Here is a 17,523-nt window from a genome sequence, read left to right as displayed (position 1 = left end):
GAGCGCCCCGATGTGTGCTCCAAGGTGCGGCGTGCACGAAGTCGGACCCCGGTTTGCCCCGGGTGCGCACCTCGCGTGCACCTTGGTGCGCACACCTTGGCTGGGTTGCGCGGCCTGGTGGGCACCATGGTGCGCACCAAGGAGCGCTCCGAAGTGTGCTCCAAGGTGCGGCGTGCACGAAGTCGGAGCCCGGTTTGCCCCGGGTGCGCACCTTCGCCGCGGTGGGCACCATGGCGTGCACGAAGTCGGAGCCCGGTTTGCCCCGGGTGCGCACCTCGCGTGCACCTTCGCCGGGGTGGGCACCTCGGCTGGGTTGCGCGCCCTGGTGCGCACCAAGGAGCGCTCTGAAGTGTGCTCCAAGGTGCGGCGTGCACGAAGTCGGAGCCCGGTTTGCCCCGGGTGTGCACCTCGGGTGCGCACCTCGCGTGCACCTTCGCTGCGGTGGGCACCTTGGCTGGGTTGCGCGCCTTGGTGGGCACCATGCAGTGCACGAAGTCGGAGCCCGGATTGCCCCGGGCGCGCACCTCCGCCAGGGTGGGCACCTTGGTGCGCACAACTTGCCTGGGCTGCGCACCAGGAAGGGCTCAAGATGGCACCCGCGTTCCGTTTTTTTCACTATCTTTCAGAACGGAAATTTTAAAATCTCGTTTTTTTTTGCCTTTTCTTGAAATTAGTGAAGGCAGCGCATCAAAGGTGCGCAACGCTGGTGCGAACCTGGGAGCGCTCCGATGTGTGCTCCAAGGTGCGGCGTGCACGAAGTCGGACCCCGGTTTGCCCCGGGTGCGCACCTCGCGTGCACCTTGGTGCGCACACCTTGGCTGGGTTGCGCGCCCTGGTGGGCACCATGGTGCGCACCAAGGAGCGCTCCGAAGTGTGCTCCAAGGTGCGGCGTGCACGAAGTCGGAGCCCGGTTTGCCCCGGGTGCGCACCTCGCGTGCACCTTCGCCGCGGTGGGCACCATGGCGTGCACGAAGTCGGAGCCCGGTTTGCCCCGGGTGCGCACCTCGCGTGCACCTTCGCCGGGGTGGGCACCTTGGTGTGCAGACCTTGGCTGGGTTGCGCGCCCTGGTGGGCACCATGGTGCGCACCAAGGAGCGCTCCGAAGTGTGCTCCAAGGTGCGGCCTGCACGAAGTCGGAGCCCGGTTTGCCCCGGGTGTGCACCTCGGGTGGGCACCTTGGTGCGCATGCCTTGCCTGGGCTGCGCACCAGGGCGGGCTCAAGATGGCACCCGCGTTCCTTTTTTTTCACTATCTTTCAAAACGGAAATTTTAAAATCTCATTTTTTTTTGCCTTTTTCTGGAAATTAGTGAAGGCAGCGCATCAAAGGTGCGCACCTCGCTGCCCACCACGGTGCGCAACGCCGGTGGGCACCCGGGAGTGCTTCGAAGTGTGCTCCAAGGTGCTGCGTGCACGTTGTCGGAGCCCGGTTTGCCCCGGGTGCGCACCTCGCGTGCACCTTCGTCGGGGTGGGCACCTTGGCTGGGTTTGCCCCGGCTGCGCTCCGAAGCGGGGTTATTGGAGCGCCGCCTCTTTTTTTGTCGGAGCGTTTGGTGGGGTTTCTCGCATTGGCTCTTCCGAGGCCCGGTTGCCACCCTGGCGCGCACGAAGTCGGAAGTAGGGTTAATTGCCCGGGTGCGCACCTTTGCCAGGGTGGGCACCTTACCTGGGCTGCGCACCAGGGCGGGCTCAAGATGGCACGCGCGTTCCGTTTTTTTCACTATCTTTCAAAACGGAAATTTTAAAATCTCCTTTTTTTTTTGCCTTTTCTGGAAATTAGTGAAGGCAGCGCATCAAAGGTGCGCACCTCGCTGCCCACCTTGGTGTGCTCTGAGGTGCGCACCCGGGAGCGCTACGAAGTGTGCTCCAAGGTGCGGCGTGCACGTTGTCGGAGCCCGGTTTGCCCCGGGTGCGCACCTCGCCTGCACCTTGGCCGGGGTGGGCACCTTGGCTGGGTTTGCCCAGGGTGCGCTCCGAAGCGGGGTTACTGGAGCGCCCCCTCTTTTTTTGTCAGAGCGTTTGGTGGGGTTTCTCGCATTGGCTCTTCCCAGGCCCGGTTGTTGGGTGCGCTCCCACCCTGGCGCGCGCGAAGTTGGAAGTTGGATTAATTGCCCGGGCGCGCACCTTCGCCAGGGTGGGCACCTTGGTGCGCACACCTTGGCTGGGCTGCGCACCAGGGCGGGCTCAAGATGGCACCAGCATTCCCTTTTTCTCACTATCTTTCAAAACGGAAATTTTAAAATCTCGTTTTTTTTTTGCCTTTTATGGAAATTAGTGAAGGCATCGCATCAAAGGTGCGCACCTCGCTGCCCACCTTGGTGTGCTCCGAGGTGCCCACCACGGTGCGCAACGCCGGTGCGAACCCGGGAGCGCCCCGATGTGTGCTCCAAGGTGCGGCGTGCACGAAGTTGGACCCCGGTTTGCCCCGGGTGCGCACCTCGCGTGCACCTTGGTGCGCACACCTTGGCTGGGTTGCGCGGCCTGGTGGGCACCATGGTGCGCACCAAGGAGCGCTCCGAAGTGTGCTCCAAGGTGCGGCGTGCACGAAGTCGGAGCCCGGTTTGCCCCGGGTACGCACCTCGCGTGCACCTTCGCCGGGGTGGGCACCTCGGCTGGGTTGCGCGCCCTGGTGCGCACCAAGGAGCGCTCCGAAGTGTGCTCCAAGGTGCGGCGTGCACGAAGTCGGAGCCCGGTTTGCCCCGGGTGCGCACCTTCGCCGCGGTGCGCACCATGGCGTGCACGAAGTCGGAGCCCGGTTTGCCCCGGGTGCGCACCTCGCGTGCACCTTCGGCGGGGTTGCGCGCCCTGGTGGGCACCATGGTGCGCACCAAGGAGCGCTCCGAAGTGTGCTCCAAGGTGCGGCGTGCACGAAGTCGGAGCCCGGTTTGCCCCGGGTGCGCACCTCGCGTGCACCTTCGGCGGGGTTGCGCGCCCTGGTGGGCACCATGGTGCGCACCAAGGAGCGCTCCGAAGTGTGCTCCAAGGTGCGGCGTGCACGAAGTCGGAGCCCGGTTTGCCCCGGGTGCGCACCTCGCGTGCACCTTCGCCGCGGTGGGCACCATGGCGTGCACGAAGTCGGAGCCCGGTTTGCCCCGGGTGCGCACCTCGCGTGCACCTTCGCCGGGGTGGGCACCTCGGCTGGGTTGCGCGCCCTGGTGCGCACCAAGGAGCGCTCCGAAGTGTGCTCCAAGGTGCGGCGTGCACGAAGTCGGAGCCCGGTTTGCCCCGGGTGCGCACCTCGCGTGCACCTTCGCCAGGGTGGGCACCTCGGTGCGCACACCTTCTCAATGTTTTCTTGCCTTTTCTGGAAATTGGTGAAGGCAGCGCATCAAAGGTGCGCACCTCGGTGTGCTCCGAGGTGCGAACCCGAGAGCGCTCCGAGGTGCCCACGAAGTCGAAAGTCGGGTTAATTGCATTGTTTTCCCCGGGTGCGCTCCGAGGTGCGCAACATCGGCGCGCACCAAGGAGGGCTCCGAAGTGTGCTCCAAGGTGCGCACGATGGCGTGCACCTCTGGTGCGCACGATTCGGAGCTCGGTTTGACCGGGGTGCGCACACCTTGGCTGGGTTGCGCACCTTTTGTGCGCTCCAAGGTGCGCACGAAGTCGGAGCTCGGTTTGCCCCGGGTGCGCACCTTCGCCAGGGTGCGCACCTTGATGCGCACGCCTTGGCTGGGCTGCGCACCTTGGTGGGCGCCATGGTGCGCACCTTTCGTGCGCTCCAAGGTGCGCACGAAGTCGGAGCTCGGTTTGCCCCGGGTGCGCACCTTGGTGGGCGCCATGGTGCACTCCGAGGTGCCCAAGATTGGTGCGCACCAAGGAGCGCTCCGAAGTGCGCTCCAAGGTGCGCGCGAAGTCGAAAGTTGGGTTAATTGTCCGGTTTGCCTCGGGTGCGCACCTTGCGTGCACCTTCGCCAGGGTGGGCGCCTTGGTGCGCACACCTTGGCTGGGCTGCGCACACCTTGGCACCCGCGTTTCCTTCATTTTAAATTTTTTTTTTTTACAATCTCTCAAGTGGGAAATTCTATAATCTCAACTTTTTTTGCCTTTTCAGGAAACTTTTGAATGGAGCGCATCATTGGTGCGCTCCGAAGTGTGCTCCAAAGCTCTCTCCAGCTGCGTGCACCTGCCCCGGCCGCGCACCCGGCCCCGCCCAGCTTCGCTCACCTGTCCCGGGCGTCTGGTGCGGAACCTTAGAGTAAGAAACATCACCGTGCACCTTGGCCAACGTGCGCGACTCGACCGAGCGCGCACTGGCCGAGGTGCACACCGATTTCACCTGGGTGCGCGCGCAGCACCTCGGGCGCACCGGGGTGCGCGCACAACGCCCGGGTTGCACCGTGGCCTGTGTGCTCGGGGCGCCTCGGGTGCGCGCTCGGTGTCGCCCCCGCGCGCGCGGTAGTGCGGGCAGCGCACCCCGGCCCGGCCCGGCCCCGACGAGAACGCAAACGGGCAAAAGGTTTATTCAAATAGCATTGCGACGCCCGGCGAAAAACTAAAAAAGGGTGCAACACCGGGACTTCCCGGGAGGTCACCCATCCCAGTACTACTCCGGCCCAAGCGCGCTTAACTGCGGAGTTCTGATGGGATCCGGTGCACTAATGCTGGTATGATCGCACCCGTTATGAGCTTGTCGCAGTGTGTACTTAGCAAACCGCGACCCACGTGCGAATCCACCCCGGCCACCCACCCCCGTCGAGGTGCACACCCTCCCTCGCGAAGTGCGCCCCGTTCGCCAAGTGTGAGCCCTGCCCGGGTGCGCGCACCTTGCTAGGGCGTCGGGTGTGCACCCGGCCCGGCCTACGTGCGTGCACCTGGAGGGGGCGTCGTGTGCGTGCAGTGTCCCGTCTGCAACGCGGTGCCCACACACCACCTCGGGCGCAACGACCTGCGCTCACATGTGGGCCGAGTGCACCTTGGTGCATGTTCGGGGCGCCTCGGGTGCACGCTCGATCTTGCCCCGGTGCACCAAGGCGCTCGGTTTGCCCCGGGTGCGCACTTGGTGCAAGGTGGGCACCCAAAATAGGGATCAAGCACCAAAACACAAGTTTCGGGATGCAAAATGGGACCCAAGGACCACAAATGCGTTCCAAGACCCATGATGGGTCCACGAGAACAAAAATGTGTTCCGAGACTTAATAAACAAATATTGGGTTTTAGGAGAAGAAACATGCTCTGATGCCCAAAACGAGAATCGACCCCGAAAAGGCCACAGGCCAAAAGTGGGATGCGAGACAAAAAAAAATGGGACCCGAGGACCAAAATTGGGTTCCCAGGTCGAAGACAGGGCAACCGGACAAGAAACGACCTCTAAGGCTCGAAATGAGTCCCGACGACTAAAACTTGACAAGAAGCACCCATCAGGCACCCAACTCGACACCCATGGGATGCCGACCCACCCGGGCTTCCACCTAGCACACCTTGGCACCCACCCACCCTCGCACCCAACCTCGCACCCAACTTAGCACCTTTGAACCCACATTGGCACTCACCCTGACCCTGGCACCTTGGAACCCACATTGGCACTCACCTTGACCCTGGCACCCACCTTTGCACTCACCTTGGGACCCACCCTGGCTCCCACCTCGGCACCCACCCAGACACCCACCTTGGTTCCTTGGCACCCACCTTGGATCCTTGGCACCCACCCCGACACCCACCTTGGCACGCAACTTGGCTACTTGCCACCCACCTTGGCTCCTTGACGCCCACCCCGACAACCACCCCGTGACCTACCCTGGCTAGGGTTGGTGCACACCCACCCTGGTGCCCACCTTGGCACCCACCCTATGACCCACCTTGGCACGCACCTTAGTACCCACCCCGTTACCCACCCTAGGACCCACCCCGTGACCCACCTTGGCCAGGGTGGGTGCACCCACCCTGGTGCCCACCTTGGCACCCACCCATCCTAGCACCCAGCCTGTGACCGGGCTTGGAACCCAACCTTGCACCCGCACCCGTCTTGGCCAGTGTGGGTGCGCACCCATCCTGGCACCCACGTTGTGACACACCCTTTAACCCACGCACCCTAGCACCCACGTTGGCACCCACCTTGGAACCCAACCTAGCAACTTGGCACCCACCCCGTGACCCACCTTGGCATCCACCATAGCAGTCGCCGACTTGGCACCCACCTCGGCACCCACCTTGACACTTGTGGACCCACCTTGCCACTCACCCTAGCATCGACCCATCCTAGCACCCACCCTGGCACCTTTGCACCCTAGCACTCACCCATCCTAGCACCTAACCTGTGACCCACCTTGACACTCACCCTCGCACCCACCTTGGAACCCAACCTAGCACCCACCCACCCTGACACCAACCCTAGCACCTACCCACCCTTGCACCCACCCTGTGACCCATCTTGGCACCCACCCATCCTACCACTCAACCTATCACCCACCTTCTCACCCACCTTGGCATCCACCTTAGCACCCACCCACACTGGCACCTTGGCACCCACCTCGGGCAAGGTGGGTGCACACCCACCCTGGCACCCAATTTAGAACCCACCGAGCATGTTACCCACCTTGGCACCCACATTGCAGCCCACCCTAGTACCCACCCTATGACCCACATTGGCATCCACACCCTAGCACCCAGGCACCTCGACACCCGCCTTGACACCCACCCTAGCACTGAACCTGTGACCCACCTTGGAACTCACCCTAGAACCCACCCACCCTGTGAACCACCTTGGCATCCACCTTAGCACCCACCCACCTTGGCACCCACTCTAGCACTCACCCATCCTAACACCCAACTTGTTACCCACCTTGGCACCCGCCCTCGCGTCCACCTTGAAACCCACCCTAGCACCCACCCACGCAGGAGCCCACCTTGGCACCCAACCTAACACCCACGCATCCTGGCACCCAACTTGTGACCCACCTTGGAACCCACCCTAGTACCCACCTTTGAACCCACTATATCACCAACCCACCTTGGCACCCACCCTATGACCCTCTTTGGAATCCACCCTAGCACGCACCCACCCTGGCACCCACCATGGAGCGCACCCTAGCACCCACCCACCTCGGCACGCACCTCAACACCCACCTTGGTGTGCGCACTGCGCCAACCTCTCAAAGACCCTATGTGGTGCGCTCCAAAGTGTACACCTTTGGTGCGCTCCAAGGTGCGCACCTTTGGTGCACACCGAGGTGCACACCAAAGTGTGCACCGAGGTGAGCACCAAAGTGCACTCCAGGGTGCACACCAAGGCGTGCACCTTTGGTGCGGTCAATGCAAACGAATTCGGAAGTTGGGGTCGATGTCCTAATCGCTGCTGCAGACTACACGTATGAGAATCGGACAAATAGCTTTATATAGGGGAGGTGTTGCGTTTGATGGGTCGACTCCCCTGGTTGTGTGCACTGCACCAACTTCAAAGACCCTGTCTTGTTTAAGAAGTCAAAAGTTGGGGTGGATGTCCTAATCATTGCTGCAGTCTACGCATGTATGAGAATCAGACAAATAGCTTATATAGGGGAGGTGTTGCATTCGGTGGGTTGACTCCCCTGGTTGTGCGCACTGCGCCAACCTCAAAGACCCCGCATAGCAGAAGAAGTCGGAAGTCGGATTTTGGTGAGCACCAAGGCGTGCACCTTTGGTGCGGTCAACGCAGACGAATTCAGAAGTTGGGGTGGATGTCCTAATCGTTGTTGCAGGCTACACATGTATGAGAATCAGACAAATAGCTTATATAGGGGAGGTGTTGGGTTTGATGGGTCAACTCCCTTGGTTGTGCGCATTACGCCAACCTCAAAGACCTTGTTTTCGTTAAGAAGTCAAAAGTTGGGGTCAATGTCCTAATGGCTCCTGCAGGCTACACATGTATGAGAATCGGACAAATAGCTTATATAGGGGAGGTGTTGGGTTTGATGGGTCGACTCCCCTGGTTGTGCGCATTACGTCAACCTCAAAGACCTTGTTTTCGTTAAGAAGTCAAAAGTTGGGGTCGATGTCCTAATTGCTCCTGTAGACTACACATGTATGAGAATCAGACAAATAGCTTATATAGGGGAGGTGTTGGGTTTGATGGGTTGACTCCCCTAGTTGTTCGCATTACACCAACCTCAAAGACCTTGTTTTCGTTTAGAAGCCGAAAGTTGGGGTCGATGTCCTAATTGCTCCTGCAGGCTACGCATGTATGAGAATCAGACAAATAGCTTATATAGGGGAGGTGTTGGGTTTGATGGGTCGACTCCCCTGGTTGTGCGCATTGCGCCAACCTCAAAGACCCTGCATTGCGGATGAAGTCGAAAGTCAGAGTTTGGTGTGCTACAAGGTGTGGTCGAAGGTGCTCACCTAGGTGTGCACCTTTGGAGCACAGGAAAAGTGCCCTCCAAAAGTGCGCACCTTTGGAGTGCACAAAAGTGCCCTCCAAAAGTGCGCACCTTTGGAGCGCAGAAAAGTGCCCTCCAAAAAGTGCCCTCCAAAAGTGCGCACCTTTGGAGCGCAGAAAAGTGCCCTCCAAAAAGTGCCCTCCAAAAGTGCGCACCTTTGGAGCGCAGAAAAGTGCCCTCCAAAAAGTGCCCTCCAAAAGTGCGCACCTTTGGAGCGCAGAAAAGTGCCCTCCAAAAAGTGCCCTCCAAAAGTGCGCACCTTTGGAGCGCAGAAAAGTGCCCTCCAAAAAGTGCCCTCCAAAAGTGCGCACCTTTGGAGCGCAGAAAAGTGCCCTCCAAAAAGTGCCCTCCAAAAGTGCGCACCTTTGGAGCGCAGAAAAGTGCCCTCCAAAAAGTGCCCTCCAAAAGTGCGCACCTTTGGAGCGCAGAAAAGTGCCCTCCAAAAAGTGCCCTCCAAAAGTGCGCACCTTTGGAGCGCAGAAAAGTGCCCTCCAAAAAGTGCCCTCCAAAAGTGCGCACCTTTGGAGCGCAGAAAAGTGCCCTCCAAAAGTGCGCACCTTTGGAGCGCACAAAAGTGCCCTCCAAAAGTGCGCACTTTTGGTGCGCACCAAGGCGCTGGTTCGGTCGTTGCAGGCGAGTTCGGAAGTTGGGGTCGATGTCCTGAGCGGAGGTGCAAACTACACAGGTGTCGGAATCGGACAAATAGCTTATATAGGGGAGGTGTATGCTTCGATGGGTCGACTCCCCAGGTTGAGCGCACCGCGCCAACCTCAAAGACCCTACGGTATGGATGAAGTCGGAAGTTGGGTCCGATGACCGATTCGATTAGTAGGTATGCTCATGAGGTCGGAATTTGGGTCCGATGACCTGCCATGTGCAGGAAGGCGAATGTTGACACTGTGCGTTGCAAGGTGCACACCAAGGCGCTGGTGCGGTCTTTTTAGTCGAGTTCGGAAGTTGGGGTCGATGTCCTGATCGGAGGTGCAAGCTACACAGGTGTGGGAATCGGACAAATAGCTTATATAGGGGAGGTGTATGCTTCGTTGGGTCGACTCCCCGGGTTGAGCGCACCGCGCCAACCTCAAAGACCCTACGGTATGGATGAAGTCGGAAGTTGGGTCCGATGACCGATTCGATATGTAGGCATACTCGCGAGGTCGGAATTTGGGTCCGATGACCTGCCACGTGCAGGAAGGCGAATGTTGGCACTGTGCGTTGCAAGGTGCGCACCAAGGCGCTGGTTCGGTCGTTGGAGGCGAGTTCGGAAGTTGGGGTCGATGTCTTGATCGGAGGTGCAAACTACACAGGTGTGGGAATCGGACAAATAGCTTATATAGGGGAGGTGTATGCTTCGTTGGGTCGACTCCCCGGGTTGAGCGCACCGCGCCAACCTCAAAGACCCTACGGTATGGATGAAGTCGGAAGTTGGGTCCGATGACCGATTCGATATGTAGGCATACTCGCGAGGTCGGAATTTGGGTCCGATGACCTGCCATGTGCAGGAAGGCGAATGTTGGGACTGTGCGTCGCAAGGTGCGCACCAAGGCGCTGGTGCCGTCGTTGCAGTCGAGTTCGGAAGTTGGGGTCGATGTCCTGGTCAGAGGTGCAAACTACACAGGTGTGGGAATCGGACAAATAGCTTATATAGGGGAGGTGTATGCTTCGATGGGTCGACTCCCTGGGTTGAGCGCACCGCGCCAACCTCAAAGACCCTACAGTATGGATGAAGTCGGAAGTTGGGTCCGATGACCGATTCGATACGTAGGCATATTGGCGAGGTCTGAATTTGTGTCCGATGACCTGCCATGCGCAGGAAGGCGGAATTTGGGTCCGATGACCGAGTTGATGGCGTGCCATGCGCAGAAAGGCGGAATTTGGGTCCGATGACCGAGTTGATGTTGATGGCCCGCCATGCACAGGAAGGCGGAATTTGGGTCCGATGACCGATTTGAAGGCGTGCCATACGCAAAAAGGCGGAGTTTGGGTCCGATGACCGAGTTGATATTGATGGCCCGCCATGCGCAGGAAGGCGGAATTTGGGTCCGATGACCTGACATACGCATGGAGTCCGACTCGGGGGCCGATGTTCGATTCGATGACTTGCATTGTGGGTAAAGTCGGAAGTTGTGGTCTTTGACCCGATTCGATGACCAGACTTCGGCTGCTTGAGAATCGGACAAATAACTTATATAGGGGAGGTAGTGTTCTCGAGCATCCTCCCCCCGTGCCCGTTTATGTCGATTGATGCTGGTGCTCGACTGGTTGGAGCGCTCGGATGCAAAAATCTTGCACCAGGATTTATCGATTGTGATGGACACGGCAAGTCTCCTGATTGCTATGCAGGAGCTCATCGTGAATCTCTATGCGGCCTTGGTATGGACTCGACCTGCGGAATGGTTCGGCAATGGTAGTCGCTCCAACACGTCCTTGCAATGGCCACAGAGGTGATTCGACTAGAGCTCCAGTCTAGCTTTTGGGTTGCTTGGCGGACTGGTATAGCCGCGATCGAGTTCCGGCCATGAACGTTTTAGATAGCTCTTGGGCTTTCTGGGACGGAAGTCGGAAGTTTGGGCTGTTGTCCGATTTGATGACCATTCTTCGGATGTGTGAGAATCGGACAAATAACTTATATAGGGGACTGTGTTGTCTCACGCAGCCCCCTCCGTGCCCCTCTATCTCGACCGATGTTGGTGCTTGAAAGGGTTGGGATCGCTCGGATTTATAAACGTGCACCACCATTTGTCGAGTGTGAGGGACGCGGCAGGTCTCCTAAATGCTATGCGGGCGCTCTCTGAGAATCTCTATCCGGCCTCGACACAGACTAGTCTTGCTGAATGGTTTGGCACTGGTAGTCGATCCAACACGTCGTTGTTGTGGCCGCCTAGGCGATTCGATTCGAGCCCCCGTCTAGCTTTTGGGTTGCTTGGCGGATTTTGCCCTATCCGCAAGTGAGCTCGGTCCCTAAACGTTCGAGAAACCCGATTGCTATGCGCCGACTCTCTTTCTTGCGAGCCTCCATCTAGCTTTTGGGTCTCTACGGAACGGAAGTCGGAATCTGGGACCGTTGTTTGATTCGACGAGGCAGACTACGGTTGTGCGAGAATCGGACAAATAACTTATATAGGGGAGGTGTTGACTGGAGCATTCTCCCCCGTGCCCCTCTAACTCGACCAATGCTGGCGCTCGAACGGTGGTAGCGCTCGGATTTTCATTGAGCGCCAGCATTGGTCGATTTAGAGGGGCATGCGAGATTCCCGAATGCTATGCGAGGGCTCTAACGGAAATGTCTATTGGTTTCGGTATGGATGCAATTGCGAGTGGTTCGGCAAAGGTAGTCGTTCCGATGCGTCCATGTCGTGGCCAAATCGATAATTCGATTTGAGCCCTCGTATAGCATTTGGGTCTCTCGATGTGATTCCGCATTCCAGTCCCTTTGGGCACTGCTTGAGCCGCATCCCAGGGGGTTCCCTTCCCAATAATCTGCCTCGCAACCCGATTGCTATGCGGTGAGGCTCCTCGGCCGCCTCGGAACTATCTGTGTATCAGACGCATCGCGGGATAAGGGGTTGGCAACGGTAGTCGCCCCAAGCGCGTCCGATGCTTGGACCATTCCGAGGCGGCCCTGAAGCCTCTTCCGTCTAGCCGTTGGGTCCTTCTCGCCGCATCCCTCGCCTCGCACCCCGATTGCTATGCGGTGAGGCTCCTCGGCCGCCTCGGAACTATCTGTGTATCGGACGCGTCGCGGGATAAGGGGTTGTCACTGGTAGTCGCCCCAAGCGCGTCCGATGCTTGGACCATTCCGAGGCGGCCCTGAAGCCTCTTCCGTCTAGCCGTTGGGTCCTTCTCGCCGCATCCCTCGCCTCGCACCCCGATTGCTATGCGGTGAGGCTCCTCGGCCGCCTCGGAACTATCTGTGTATCGGACGCGTCGCGGGATAAGGGGTTGTCATTGGTAGTCGCCCCAAGCGCGTCCGATGCTTGGACCATTCCGAGGCGGCCCTGAAGCCTCTTCCGTCTAGCCGTTGGGTCCTTCTCGCCGCATCCCTCGCCTCGCACCCCGATTGCTATGCGGTGAGGCTCCTCGGCCGCCTCGGAACTATCTGTGTATCGGACGCGTCGCGGGATAAGGGGTTGTCACTGGTAGTCGCCCCAAGCGCGTCCGATGCTTGGACCATTCCGAGGCGGCCCTGAAGCCTCTTCCGTCTAGCCGTTGGGTCCTTCTCGCCGCATCCCTCGCCTCGCACCCCGATTGCTATGCGGTGAGGCTCCTCGGCCGCCTCGGAACTATCTGTGTATCGGACGCGTCGCGGGATAAGGGGTTGTCACTGGTAGTCGCCCCAAGCGCGTTCGATGCTTGGACCATTCCGAGGCGGCCCTGAAGCCTCTTCCGTCTAGCCGTTGGGTCCTTCTCGCCGCATCCCTCGCCTCGCACCCCGATTGCTATGCGGTGAGGCTCCTCGGCCGCCTTGGAACTATCTGTGTATCGGACGCGTCGCGGGATAAGGGGTTGTCACTGGTAGTCGCCCCAAGCGCGTCCGATGCTTGGACCATTCCGAGGCGGACCCGAAGCCTCTTCCGTCTAGCCGTTGGGTCCTTCTCGCCGCATCCTTCGCCTCGCACCCCGATTGCTATGCGGTGAGGCTCCTCGGCCGCCTCGGAACTATCTGTGTATCGGACGCGTCGCGGGATAAGGGGTTGTCACTGGTAGTCGCCCCAAGCGCGTCCGATGCTTGGACCATTCCGAGGCGGACCCGAAGCCTCTTCCGTCTAGCCGTTGGGTCCTTCTCGCCGCATCCCTCGCCTCGCACCCCGATTGCTATGCGGTGAGGCTCCTCGGCCGCCTTGGAACTATCTGTGTATCGGACGCGTCGCGGGATAAGGGGTTGTCACTGGTAGTCGCCCCAAGCGCGTCCGATGCTTGGACCATTCCGAGGCGGACCCGAAGCCTCTTCCGTCTAGCCGTTGGGTCCTTCTCGCCGCATCCCTCGCCTCGCACCCCGATTGCTATGCGGTGAGGCTCCTCGGCCGCCTTGGAACTATCTGTGTATCGGACGCGTCGCGGGATAAGGGGTTGTCACTGGTAGTCGCCCCAAGCGCGTCCGATGCTTGGACCATTCCGAGGCGGACCCGAAGCCTCTTCCGTCTAGCCGTTGGGTCCTTCTCGCCGCATCCCTCGCCTCGCACCCCGATTGCTATGCGGTGAGGCTCCTCGGCCGCCTTGGAACTATCTGTGTATCGGACGCGTCGCGGGATAAGGGGTTGTCACTGGTAGTCGCCCCAAGCGCGTCCGATGCTTGGACCATTCCGAGGCGGCCCCGAAGCCTCTTCCGTCTAGCCGTTGGGTCCTTCTCGCCGCATCCCTCGCCTCGCACCCCGATTGCTATGCGGTGAGGCTCCTCGGCCGCCTTGGAACTATCTGTGTATCGGACGCGTCGCGGGATAAGGGGTTGTCACTGGTAGTCGCCCCAAGCGCGTCCGATTCTTGGACCATTCCGAGGCGGCCCCGAAGCCTCTTCCGTGTAGCCGTTGGGTCCTTCTCGCCGCATCCCTCGCCTCGCACCCCGATTGCTATGCGGTGAGGCTCCTCGGCCGCCTTGGAACTATCTGTGTATCGGACGCGTCGCGGGATAAGGGGTTGTCACTGGTAGTCGCCCCAAGCGCGTCCGATGCTTGGACCATTCCGAGGCGGACCTGAAGCCTCTTCCCTCTAGCCGTTGGGGCTTTCTCGCCGCATCCCTCGCCTCGCACCCTGATTGCTATGCTGTGAGGCTCCTCGGCCGCCTTGGAACTATCTGTGTATCGGACGCATCGCGGGATAAGGGGTTGGCAGTGGTAGTCGCCCCAAGCGCATCCGATGCTTGGACCATTCCGAGGCGGCCCTGCAGCCTCTTCCGTCTAGCCGTTGGGGCCATCTCGCCGCATCCCCCACCTCGCACCACGATTGCTATGCGGTGAGGCTCCTTGGCCGCCTCGGAACTATCTGTGTATCGGACGCATCGCGGGATAAGGGGTTGTCACTGGTAGTCGCCCCAAGCGCGTCCGATGCTTGGACTATTCCGAGGCGGCCCTGCAGCCTCTTCCGTCTAGCCGTTGGGGCCATCTCGCTGCATCCCCCACCTCCTCGGCCGCCTCGGAACTATCTGTGTATCGGACGCATCGCGGGATAAGGGGTTGGCAGTGGTAGTCGCCCCAAGCGCGTCCGATGCTTGGACTATTCCGAGGCAGCCCTGCAGCCTCTTCCGTCTAGCCTTTGGGGCCATCTCGCCGCATCCCTCGCCTCGCACCCCGATTGCTATGCGGTGAGGCTCCTCGGCCGCCTGGGAACTATCTTCGTATCGGACGCATCGCGGGATAAGGGGTTGTCACTGGTAGTCGCCCCAAGCGCGTCCGATGCTTGGACTATTCCGAGGCGGCCCTGTGGCCTCTTCCGTCTAGCCGTTGGGGCCATCTCGCCGCATCCCCCACCTCGCACCCCGATTGCTATGCGGTGAGGCTCTTCGGCCGCCTTGGAACTATCTTCGTATCGGACGCATCGCGGGATAAGGGGTTGTCACTGGTAGTGGCCCCAAGCGCGTCCGATGCTTGGACTATTCCGAGGCGGCCCTGCAGCCTCTTCCGTCTAGCCGTTGGGGCCATCTCGCCGCATCCCCCACCTCGCACCCCGATTGCTATGCGGTGAGGCTCCTCGGCCGCCTTGGAACTATCTTCGTATCGGACGCATCGCGGGATAAGGGGTTGTCACTGGTAGTCGCCCCAAGCGCGTCCGATGCTTGGACTATTCCGACGCGGCCCTGTGGCCTCTTCCGTCTAGCCGTTGGGGCCATCTCGCCGCATCCCCCACCTCGCACCCCGATTGCTATGCGGTGAGGCTCCTCGGCCGCCTTGGAACCATCTTCGTATCGGACGCATCGCGGGATAGGGGGCTGTCACTGGTAGTCGCCCCAAGCGTGTCCGATGCTTGGACCATTCCTAGGCGGCCCTGAAGCCTCTTCCGTCTAGCCGTTGGGGCCTTCCCGCCCCATCCCTCGCCTCGCACCCCCGATTGCTATGCGGTGAGGCTCCTCGGCCGCCTTGGAACCATCTGTGTATCGGACGCATCGCGGGATAAGGGGTTGGCACTGGCAGTCGCCCCAAGCGCGTCCGATGCTTGGACCATTCCGAGGTGGCCCTGAAGCCTCTTCCGTCTAGCCGTTGGGGCCTTCCCGCCCCATCCCTCGCCTCGCACCCCGATTGATATGCGGTGAGGCTCCTCGGCCGCCTTGGAACTATCTGTGTATCGGACGCATCGCGGGATAAGGGGTTGGCACTGGTAGTCGTCCCAATCGCATCCGATGCTTGGACCATTCCGAGGCGGCCCTGCAGCCTCTTCCGTTTAGCCGTCGGGGCCTTCCCGCCGCATCCCTCGCCTCGCATCCCGATTCCTATGCGGTGAGTCTTCTCGGCCGCCGCGGAACTATACCTGTTATTGCTACTGCATCCTTCGGCTGGTAACCTCCTCTGCCGCCTTGGAACGTTCTCTTTGTCGGACGCGTCGCGGGATAAGGGGTTGGCACTGGTAGTCGCCCCAAGCGCGCCCGATGCATAGACCGCTCCGAGTCGACCTTGCTTTCAGCCTCTCACATGCATAGACCTCTCTGAGTCGACCCTGCAGCCTCTCACGTTTAGCCTTTGGAATCTCGCCTCACAACATGATTGCTATCCTTGATGCATCCCTTGCCTCGAGCCCTGATTGCTTTCTTGGCTGCATCCCTCCTCTCCTCACAGCCCGGTTGTCATCACTGCTTCATCCGTCGCTTCATGCATTCTGGCTGCTGGGCCCTTCCCACCGCACACCTCGATTGCTATCTCTTCTGCATCACACACCCCGATTGCTATCTCTGCTACATCCCTCGGCTCTCACTTCTGCATCCTTCGCCTCACACCTCGATTGCTATCAATGCTGCATCCGTAACCTCACACCCCGATTGCTATGCGGGGAGGCTCCTTGGCCGCCTTGGAAATTTCTGTGTGTCGGACGCACCGCGGGATAAGGGGTTGGCACTGGTAGTCGCCCCAAGTGCGCCCGATTCTTAGACCGCTTCGAGGTGACCTCGTAGCCTCTTTCGTCCAGGCTTCCTGCCTTCAACGCCCTTTTTACACCTCGATTGCTATGCGCGGGCTCGTTGGCGTCTATCACCTCTCTGCGAAGAGTGGCACGATGATTGTTGGGGTAAATCGTAGCAGTCCGATCTCTGGCCTTGGGCCATTGTGAGGGCTGATCGATTTCCTGTGCGCATCTCGTGTTCGCCCAGTAACAGACTCGACGACTTGTAATCGGTCTTGTTCCCGATTGTTCCTGGAGGTAGTCTTCGGAACTCTTGGATTTGACCTGTCACTCGAACTGTCCTCTTCCGAGGATGCTTGTGTGTGTGTGCTTGTGCCATTTCCTTGGCGGTATTAACGAGATATTAAAGAGCGGAGTGAGCGCCTCGCCCAGCTATGTTTGGGGCTCTCACTCCCTTACCCGGTGTGCGACCGCTTTGCACGTAGGTTGCGGAGCATCGCGACTCTTTCGATGTTTGGCGGTTGTCTTCCGGTGATGCGTTGGTCCCGAAGTGCACGTTACTAGCATTTCTGCCATTGTTCTCGATCTTTGGCACGTTCCTTCGTTGCAATTGGATATATATCTCCGTTTATACGCGCAGGCTTCTCCCGCCTATTCAGCGCTGTCCCACTCTCAGCACTCTCGTGGTCTCCTTGGCTTCTCTCTCCCGTGAGCGAGCTCTCTTCTCGAGTCTTTTCCATGTCCCATGGAGGTTGCCTTGCGAAATTCGGGCACACAAACGTGACCGGATAAGAGCGGAATTGCCTATGAGGAGAAGCTCACCTTAGGGAGCAGCAATGCCGAGTGTTTCGACAGAGGGTAGAGGGGGCGTTGTTTGGGCGGTTGCACAAAAGAGTGCTACGTTTGCACTGAAGGTTGCTTCTTCGTCTCCGACGAACTCTTCGAGGCAAAAAAGCTTGTTTACGGGGTCGAGGTGGGACTGTTCGTGCGAGTTGCGCCACCAAAAGTGCGTAGGGGGCATATACCTGGGAAATGGATGTCTCTGAGTGGCCTTACTCGGTCGCGTGCACGGTGCATTCTCTAACGGCAGGACTGTCGCGAGCATGTGCGGTTCGGATGTTTTCGGGTAAA

General features: G+C 59.9%; 1 non-coding gene across 1 annotated transcript; it reads right to left on the bottom strand.

The window, feature by feature from the left end:
* Nucleotides 1-4,497: 4,497 nt before the first annotated feature.
* LOC131873088 (5S ribosomal RNA) lies at nucleotides 4,498-4,616 on the bottom strand. Its single transcript, XR_009371125.1, has one exon. It is a non-coding gene; the product is annotated as a 5S ribosomal RNA (ribosomal RNA).
* Between the last annotated feature and the right edge of the window lie 12,907 nt (nucleotides 4,617-17,523).

This window comes from Cryptomeria japonica, unplaced genomic scaffold (genome assembly GCF_030272615.1).
Source record: "Cryptomeria japonica unplaced genomic scaffold, Sugi_1.0 HiC_scaffold_1038, whole genome shotgun sequence".
In the NCBI taxonomy this organism is placed as follows: Eukaryota; Viridiplantae; Streptophyta; class Pinopsida; order Cupressales; family Cupressaceae; genus Cryptomeria; species Cryptomeria japonica.
The sequence above is the reverse complement of the archived record's forward strand: the minus strand, read 5'-3'. Positions and strand labels throughout refer to the sequence as shown.